Raw genomic sequence first — 10421 nt, forward strand, 5'->3', positions numbered from 1 at the left:
ACATATGTTTTCATGTTGTTTACCCGACATAGCTTTTTTTTTAAATTTTTATGCCCCACCTACAAAAGCAGAAGGTGCATTATGTTTTCTGATCTTTACGTCCATTTGTTTGTTCGTCTGTCCGTCGGTCAGTCCCTTTGTTCCGCAAGTTAAAGTGTTTGATCTAGGAAGTTTTTGATGAAGTTGAAGTCTAATTAACTTGAAACGTAGTACTCATGTTCCCATTGATTTAATCTTTCTAATTCTAATGCCAAATTAGAATTGTGACCGCAATATCATGGTCCACCTAGCATATACAATGTTAGTTGAATGAGCATCCATGTTCTACGGACACATTCTTGTGAACAGCTACTTTTCACTTAAATATAGAAATTTATTTGCTAATTAGTGTAACAAACTGGGTTGGATTTGTATTTGCAAGAACATAATACTGTGAGATTTCTTGACACTTTTTGTTTTGTTTAACAATTGTATGCGTGTTGAATTTGGGTCCTTTTTCAAACTATCATTGTTATTTGCAAAATCTTATGAATGTTGCAAAATCTTGTTCAAAAGTTGTATCCAAGAGTATTTGAACACGAAATTTATGCGGTTTTTTTGTTTGTTGATTCTATGTGAATAAAATTCAATCACCAATTTGTATGTTACCCTTCTGAATTTCTTAGAAAATCATAGGTTATTATGATAATGTGACTAACTCCCTTATCAGTTGTTTCCCCTTTGTTTTCCCTAGAACATTTAGATTTGTCTCATTTAAGAGTCGTTTACTCTGTATACCATTTATAAGTTCCTGGGTTTATTTAAATTTAAAAAAAAAAATGTAATATGTACTTTTGTATGATGTTGTACTTTATAAAACATGTCAAATGTAAAATCAACCTGATTAAAGGGAGATAATTTCTTAGGATTGTCTCCTTATCAGTACTAGAATTATTTATCAAATATCTTCTTGAAATGAATACAGTTTGCCCTTTTTAAGTAAGAGTTTGTATGATATTGTAAGATATACACAAGTTGTGTCAAATACTTCATTTTGTTTTAGTTTAATTATATATTTTATTTTATTAATCATTATCATTATTTTACATATTGTTCAAAATTGTATACATGAATTTGAAATATTTATAATAAATTTACAATTATATATATATATATGTATATATTATTAAATTAGTAGAAATTTGCTTTGACCTTTTGACCTTTATCTTATTTACAAATGTCTGTAAGGATTCTGTGTCATTACGAAATTTATCAAAACTTTTTTGTTTTCATTTCCCTGAACAAGTTTTCATGTCACATATCTTACTGAAATAATTTCTCATAGTACAACTATTTTGGACAATTATAGCAAAGCTTCATATAGACATAAAAAACACGTTATAGATACTTTTTACAATACAATACAATTGAGAATGGAAATGGGGAATGTGTCAAAGATTCAACAACCCGACCATAGAACATACAACAGCAGAAGGTCATATATTTAGTTATGTATTTAGTTATATACAAGCATATATTTAGTTATGTTCTCAGGAAATGACTAAGAATTTTCTAAATATACAAATGAAATTTTTCTCATCAAATGGTTTTTGTCACCTGTGTAACGCTTTGTAGGGAACATGGACATACTGGACATCCTTCTGTCGGTCCGGTCTTGTTAGCGCTCTCACTTGTACAACTCTTGCCTAATTTTTATGAAATTTTTATCATAGATTTATATCAACAATATCTTAGTGAATTTGAAAATTAATGCCGATCAATAATTTTAAGAAGAGTTATGCCCTTGGAAATATTAGTGATATGAAAGATCGCTTTATGTGCTTTCTAATGTGTACAATTTTTGCCTATAAAGATGCCCTTTGTTCTGAAGTTTCAATTTGTTGTATCCTCGACCTCATTTTCATGGTTCAGTCACTGGTTTGAGAGAAAAAAAAGAAAGGTTTTTGTCATTTGAATTCCTCACTTATGAGTAATAGAATGATATAGTTTGGTATATGGGATCCTTACAGGGTTTACATCCGGCAGACAGGATTCACATTTCCTTGACCTAATATCATTGATCAGTGATCATAATCAAAAGTCATTTGATGAGGTCTATTTCTCAGTTACTATAAGCACAAGGTAAACTATATTTGGTGTATGGAACGATTGTAAGGTGTACATTTCAGAATGACAGGTTTCATTTTACCTTGAACTTATCTTCATGGTTCATTGATCAATTTTTTGTGTTTTGGTCTGTTTTTTTGAGATAAAATAAATGATAGGTTAGCTGTGTCTGGTGTATGAAATTATAATAAAGCATGCATGTCACTGGCACGGCACGGTTCATCTGACATTGTCTTTATAAACACGGATGAACGATAAAATTACTTTTATTTGACATTGGTAGTAAAACCTTCATCTGAATAACTTTCTACATAAGATCGATCATGATAATTAAGTAGTGTGTGTACTGTTTATCCTCTTAACACGTGGAATGACATACTTGGGGGGGGGGGGGGGGATAAAGGACATTATTACAATACTGACAACAATAATTTTATTGCCGGCAAAAAAAATCACAAGCAAGTCTACAAGGTAAACTACTACTGTTGTTTTAAAGATATTAAAAATGATTTTGTATGTTACAAAAGAATGCAGATGTTTACAAAGTGTTTTTTTTCTTTTCTGTTGAAGACTTCATCCAATATCATATGTGTCATAATATGTACTTGTCCTATTGTTGTAAGTCAATTTTGATATTCAGTTAAAAAAATAAGACTCAATAAACAAATAATATGATATTAAGATCAGTGTTGTCATAAAGTTGTTAATAAATCAAATATTTAACTTAACATGTCTACCATAGGCCAAGGTCTGTATTTCAATATACCAGCTAATATAAGATTATGAAATAAGCTAAACTTCAGTTTTCTTTTAATGTTTGGAAATGATAAAAATGAAGATTTTACTGTCATATCTTATTTACTAACTGTTCTTATTTGGAGCATTGAATAGATAGTTATGAGGATATCACAAGGTTCACATAGGCAAAAATAATTGAAAATCACCCGTTCAATCTTAGCTTCTATCAATCTCTTTTTTTAAGAAGAAAACGACACATTTTCAAGATTACATGCAGGCTGTTGCTGCATGAAAAAATATGAATATACCAGAGATCTTGTGATTGTGAGGACTTTTCTTCAAAAAAAACCTGTACTATCAATGCTGACATAAATCGACATGACAAGAAGTTAATTGACATTGCATTATTTTGTGATTTCGAAATAAAATCTTGAAGCAAGTGTTCTACCATTTATAGTGTTCTGATTGCTCTCCTTAAACCACAGCTATGCATTGTAATTATATTGATTGTTTGTTCAATCTCTCCAAAAAATTTACAATATTTGTATGGTTTTCTCTTCTAGCAATACCTAATAGTGTAAGTCCTTCCCCTTTATGGTTACAGTCTGCTTTATGTTTCAATAAAACTCAACAATCTCTGCATGGCCTTTGTAACATGCTATAAATATTGGGGATTCTCCAGTATCTCTACACTTATTTAACACCCATTCTCTGTAACCGTCAACCAAAGTTGGGCACGGATGGTCACCGATTTTGTTGAAACTTTCTGACAACAAACATTTATATAAAATGTGAAAAAAAGTCTGTACATGCCACCCTCAATTATGTATGGTTACCATGGCAACGGGCTTTAAAATGTTGAAAATAGCTGATTTTTGCTATTCTCGCCTTACAGTGACTTATATACAGCATAATATGTTTGATGAAGTTTATTTCATATCAGTTTCTTTTAAATACTTGTTCAGGGACATTTTTTTCACTTTTTCTGATATTAAACTCAAATTGAAATTTTTAATCTAGGTTATTAGTATGAATTTTGGCATATTCTAATGCAATTATGAACTAATTTTCCTCCTAATTTGTGAAAAAACGCATCCATTCCTGAAAAAAATAAAAAATAGCTTTTATTCCAAAAGATTTATATTTCTCATTTCTGCAAAAACATTTTTGGGGCTCATTAGATTTTTTTTTATAAAAATTGGATAAAAATGCCAAAAATTGCCTGAAATCTACAAGAGTTATTTCCCTTTTTAGAACTCACCAAAGTTTGAAAATAGAAAAAGTCATTTGTTTATCTACAGAAAAATGGATACAGACGTCTGCAACATGTTTTGCTTGTTTAAATCAGCATATTTTACACTTTACATCTAATATAAATATATCTGTATACATTCCTCATAATGGCTGGTCAGTTTCATAACAATGATAAGCATTTACTATGACAATGTATGTTCAGAGGACATAAAAGTCATAGCAAACTTGAGAGAACATCAACATGTTAAAATCGTGATGAAGACCATGATGAACAGGATGCTGTTTGTACATAATGTGATTTGCTCCCGCCACCTCCATCAAATTCACAAATATGTTCAAGCCATTGTTCAATGTACGTGGACACAATGAAAAAAGAAAAAAGGGGGAAACTAATGTGAAGTTCCGTTTTTATCAACACCTGTGACATGAACAGTCTGCTGCTAAAAAAATGACTGTCACTGTCTAATTTGGAAACTATAAATACACTTCATGGATTATTCCTTCAACTTGAAACAGGTAAGCATATTTTAAACTAAATTATAAATTTCTATTTTTTGCAAAGACATGTGTTCCTTTAGGAATAAGGGGGCTGTCCCATTTTTTTGCATGTACACTGGACCAAAAGTGTGGAATGCTCTTCCTAATTCAATAAAGAAATCAAATACAGTATCTGAATTTAAACATAAATACAAATCTATGTACTTTTAACTTTACCATCATATTTGTACTGTAATGCTATATATCATAATTGTTTATTGTACTTTAAATTGTATTTAATTTTTATTTATCATTATTATTGATGAATTGTTTATTTTTAATGTAATTATTATTGTATTAAGAGAGCCTGATTGAAAATTGTTGTAATCCAAATGAGTTCCTCTCTCTAAATAGATATTATTATTATTATTATTATTATTATTATTATTATTATTATTGAAATATGAAGATAGGTAAATAGATTTCTTTGTTCAAATTGTATAGGCCTTGCTCATGATCTAGGAAAGTTGTAAAAAGCTTGTTTTAATACCAGGTGGAAATGATGACCAACTTTGTCAGTGACTTTTAATCTATTTCATTTGTATTTCCATGACCAAAATTATTTTATTCAAAGTGTATGTTTGCTTTGTATACAGTTCCAGGGAAGAACATTTTATCTAATATCTAACAGCCACAAGTTTAAAATTCTAAAAGAATCTTTATGTCAGAGTGGGGTTTAAGTCACTTTCTTTAAGAAGGCAAATGTGAAAAAATGTCTACATATGGAGCACATTTATACATGATACTTTTATAATTCCAGGTACATGTATTTGCAGAGACTGTAGTCTAGACATGGTAGACAAATGTTACTAGATTGCCAAAGCAAAGCAATGCAACATTAAAAAAATGAATGTAAATAAGGTTTGTATTAAATACAGTAAGATAGGAAAATGATTTTACATTTGATGCATGTATGTTTATTTCTTTAAAAAAAAATCTGAAGAAGACATGCAAATGAATTAATTTTGTTTAAATCTATGCAACTGAACAACAGTGTATCTCCTTAGTTGCATACATGTACATGCATGTTGTCTTTTAAATATTTAAAGTTAGAAAAAAAGTTCTGATATAAATGTGGCTTGTGCATGCTTATTTTAGGCACATACATGTATACTAGTATTTATTTGGCTTTTTAACTATTTTGATCTGAGCGTCACTGATGAGTCTTATGTAGACGAAACGCGCGTCTGGCGTATAAAATTATAATCCTGGTACTTTTGATAACTATTTGGTAATTTTTTTTTTAGGATTTTAATAAGAAATACAGACTAATTTATAATTATGATCTTCACTGTCCAAATATGCATTTTCTTTTTTTCTATTTTGAAATAGATCAAGGTTTAGACGATTCAGGTCCAATCAAAAGAGCAAGAAAGGTAAATAGCAGAACACTGTTACAGCTATTCTATAAAAGCATGCAGAACAAAACTTTCATAGACTTGCTTACTATATTTGCTTGGATGTTTGCAAACAATATATAGCCAGAGTTCAGTCTGTTTTATATATACTGTGACTTGATTGGACAATAGAAATTAACATGAAATGAAGTTAATGTTTATTGTCCAATCAAATTCTAGTATATAGTAAACATACTGAAACAGACTACATACCTGTTGTTTACAAACAAACATAAATGCAAACATACAAATGTACACACATAAATACAAACAAACATAGCAAGTTGATCAAATGTTCGCTTTGCATGCTTTCATAAAAGAGCTGTAATTAAGATTCAGGAGTAGATCACACTTAGTCACTATGAAATAAAAGTTCCAGTACTTCCCAATTAAAGAAACAAGGGGTTACCCCAAAATTCTAGCACTGCTTCACTGAAATAAATCTGACCTCACTAAGATCTGATACCAGAATTGATGTCAATTAAGGAGGCTTAAAAATACTGACTCAAACAAGCTTTGTCATTGATAATGAAAATTGTGATTAAATATTCTAATATTGTACAGGCCTAAACTTAAGTTATAGAAATAGATATCCTTAACATGAAATCTGGGATTAAATATTATTAACATAAAACTTGGGAATATATATATCCTTAACATGAAACATAGGAATATAAATCCTTTACATAAAACAAGGAAATAATTATCCTTAATATTAGACAAAGGAATAAATATTCTTAACATAAAATATGGAAATAAATATTCCTAGCATGATACATGAGAATAAATATCCCTGACATCAAACATGGAAATAAACATCTTTAACATGAAATCTAGGAATAAATATCTTGAATAAAAATCATAGAAAAAAATATCCTTTCCATGAAACATTGCAATAAATTTCTTAAGCAATATATATTGAAATAAATTTTCTTCACATAAAAACTGGAAATAGATATCCTTAACATGATTCAAGGAATAAATGTCCTCAACATGAAACCTAGGAATAAATATCCGTAACATGAAAATTGAAAAAGATATAGCTTGATTAATACAATTATTCATTGTTATTACACACATTTAAACTAATATATGTAGTAAAGAATTTTATTTTTATTGTTATTTTCTCCTTATATTTTGAATTTATTTCAGACAATACCAGTTAAAGGTGTCCATTGTTAATCCTAGAAGACACAAGAAAAAGTGAGCAAGCTGATTTGAGTCAAAGTTCAGATTCTTCAGTTTTTTAGGTATGAATTTTTTTTTTTGTAATTTGTATTCCAAGTACATATTTAGCTCACCTGGCCCACAGGGCCAAGTGAGCTTTTCCCATCACTTTGCGTCCGGCGTTGTTAACTTTTACAAAAATCTTCTCCTCTGAAACTACTAGTCCAAATTTATCCAAACTTGACCACAATCGTCACTGGGATATCTAGTCAATTTTTAACCATTTTTCGTAAATCTTAGTTATCTTTTACAAAAATCTTCTCCTGAAACTACTGGGCTAAATTAATTCAAACTTGGCCACAATCGACTTTGGGGTATGTAGTTTTAAAAATGTGTCTGGTGACCCGACCATCCAACCAAGATGGCTGCAACGGCTAAAATTAGGACATGGGGGTAAAATGCAGTTTTTGGGCTTATAACTCACGAATCAAAGCATTTTGAGCAAATCTGACAGGGTAAAATTGTTTATCAGGTCAAGATCTATCTGCCCTGTTATTTTCAGATGAATCAGACAACCTGTTGTTGGGTTGCTGCCACTGAATTTGTAATTTTAAGGAAATTTTGCTGTTTTTGGTTATTTATCTTGAATATTATTTTAGATAGAGATAAACTGTAAACAGCAATAATGTTCAGCAAAGTAAAATTTACAAATAAGTCTATATGACCAAAATGGTCAGTTGACCCCTTTAGGAGTTATTGCCCTTTATAGTAAATTTTTAACCATTTTTCGTAAATCTTAGTTATCTTTTACAAAAATCTTCTTCTCTGAAACTACCGGGCTAAATTAATTCATACTTGGCCACAATCATCTTTGGGGTATGTAGTTTTAAAAATGTGTCTGGTGACCTGACCATCCATTCAAGATGGCCACCACGGCTAAAAATAGAACATAGGGGTAAAATGTAGTTTTTGGTTTATAACTCACAAACCGAAGCATTTAGAGCAAATCTGACGGGGATACATTCTTTATCAGGTCAACCTCTATCTGCCCTGAAATTTTCAGATGAATCGAAAACAACCTTTTGTTGGGTTGCTGCCCCTAAATTGTAATTTTAAGGAAATTTTGCTGTTTTTGGTTATTATCTTGAATATTATTATAGATAGAGATAAACTGTAAACAGCAATAATGTTCAGCAAAGTAAGATCTACATATAAGTCAACATGACCAAAGTGGTCAGTTGACCCCTTAAGATGTTATTGCCCTTTATAGTTAATTTTTATCAATTTTCATTAATTTGGTAATTTTTTGTACATTTTTATAAAATATTTACCTCGATCTGTATCTAAAGGAGAAAGATAGAGAAAATTTTAAGTAGCAAGAATATTTAGTAAAGTAAGGTTTACAAACACATCACCATCACCAAAACATTATTTTGTCATGAATCCATCTGTGTCCTTTGTTTAATATGCACATAGACCAAGGTGAGCTACACAGGCTCTTAAGAGTCTCTAGTTTCTAGGAGTAATGCCCCTTAGAACTTATTTGCCTCAATATACTACTGCAAGGTTTTCATAAAAACTCCTCTAAAACCACACAACAGAATATCATTAAACTCTAGAAAAAAAATATTGAATCATAATGTCCTGATAATATGAACATCTTCATGTATGTATAGTATGTAACTTAAATACCCTTTTAGTTTTAAGGTGTTTACAAGAGGCCTCATCAAATTGATTTTTTTCAATGTACAAAAAATGGTGAGTTTTTATGTGACAGCTTTAATTTTTAAATATTTTTTTCATTTCAGAAAATGGAAATCGAGAAAACTGTACTACATGTACTATTGAGGAAGACAGATGCACATAAGATAATTCTTAACAAAAGCAGCAGCGGAGAGCATGTTATCATGCAACATAGACTAGTCTATTCTTTGTTAAATGATGTAAAAATGAAAATATCAGAAACAGTGAATAGATTGTATGCAGATAAGATAAATTCAAATCAACCTAAAAAGTCTATATCTTTAGAATCAACAAATAATTCATAGGCACTTAATTCAGATAAAGTTCTTCAAATGAGATGGGCATCCATGTTAATAAATCCAGAGTCACATTACTTCAACAACTAAAGCAATATACTGTACATGACTGAAAAATCTAATATTGAAAGGCAAGTGGTAACAAGGTAGATCCTTAAGTGGCTGCTAATGAGATGAGATCTTTATACAACATGTACAAAAAGGAGAATTTTCATCAGACCAACAAATTGTTTCTTTTTTGTCCTGCTTTGTCAGATAGAGAAAAAAGACTTAGTTGTTCTGAAGATTATGTAGCAGCAGAGAAAAAAGACAGAACAGATACAAATGTATATAAAGTACTTTTGGAACCAAATAACAGTTAAAATGTTTTTAGTTTTAATTCTTTTCATGCCTACCGCTTTCTTGGCCAATACAAACTAGATATTTAGTGTCTTTCAGTTTGTAAATACATGTAATGACTGCATTATTTATGAATATAAAACTTTATTTTGTCTGTGTCACTTTATGTTATTCCTCAAAATTACAGTTAACATTTCTGATCAATTCACCTTTATTGCCATGTGTAGTGTCTCTTATATTTGTAAAACGACTTTTTATGCCCATCATGTTTTTTGGTCTGTGCCTCCGTTCGTACTTCCGTTCATACGTTCGTCTGTCCGTTCGTTCGTCCGGCTTTAGGTTGGAGTTTTTGGTCAAGTTAGTGTTTGATGAAGTTGAAGTTCAATTAACTTGAAACTTAGTACACATGTTCCGTATGGTATGATCTTTCTAATTGTAATGCCAAATTAAAGTATTGACCCCAATTTCACAGTCCACTGAACATGTAAAATGATACTGTGAGTGGGGCATCTGTGTACTATGGAAACATTCTTGTTTTTTTATATCTTAAATCTGTTTTGATGACATGCTCATCAAATCATTTTTTTAGCAAGACAAAACTGTTGCGTCAGCTTAAATCTGTGAAATAGTATTCTTCTTTAGCATATCAAGGCTATAGCAAACATCTTGACAACATTGAAACTATTTTTTATGTTTACACGAAATATGTTTAAGCATTTTTAATATTTACACTTCAAATTTATTGCAACAAATAAATAGTGTTGATGTTCATTTGCGTCCAAAAAATGAAATGTGAGACCTTATTTCAGATCTCCAGATATAATCCATATATTTCCATGGTAAC

At 30.2% G+C, this 10421-nt stretch overlaps 1 long non-coding RNA gene across 1 annotated transcript; it reads left to right on the top strand.

The window, feature by feature from the left end:
* The first annotated feature begins 4145 nt into the window (after positions 1-4145).
* On the top strand, positions 4146-9686 carry LOC134686017 (uncharacterized). The gene is made up of 5 exons (XR_010101500.1): positions 4146-4614; positions 5396-5496; positions 5968-6011; positions 7185-7282; positions 9008-9686. It is a non-coding gene; the product is annotated as an uncharacterized LOC134686017 (long non-coding RNA).
* The last annotated feature ends 735 nt before the right edge of the window (positions 9687-10421 follow it).

Source organism: Mytilus trossulus, chromosome 10, assembly GCF_036588685.1.
Source record: "Mytilus trossulus isolate FHL-02 chromosome 10, PNRI_Mtr1.1.1.hap1, whole genome shotgun sequence".
Taxonomy (NCBI): domain Eukaryota; kingdom Metazoa; phylum Mollusca; class Bivalvia; order Mytilida; family Mytilidae; genus Mytilus; species Mytilus trossulus.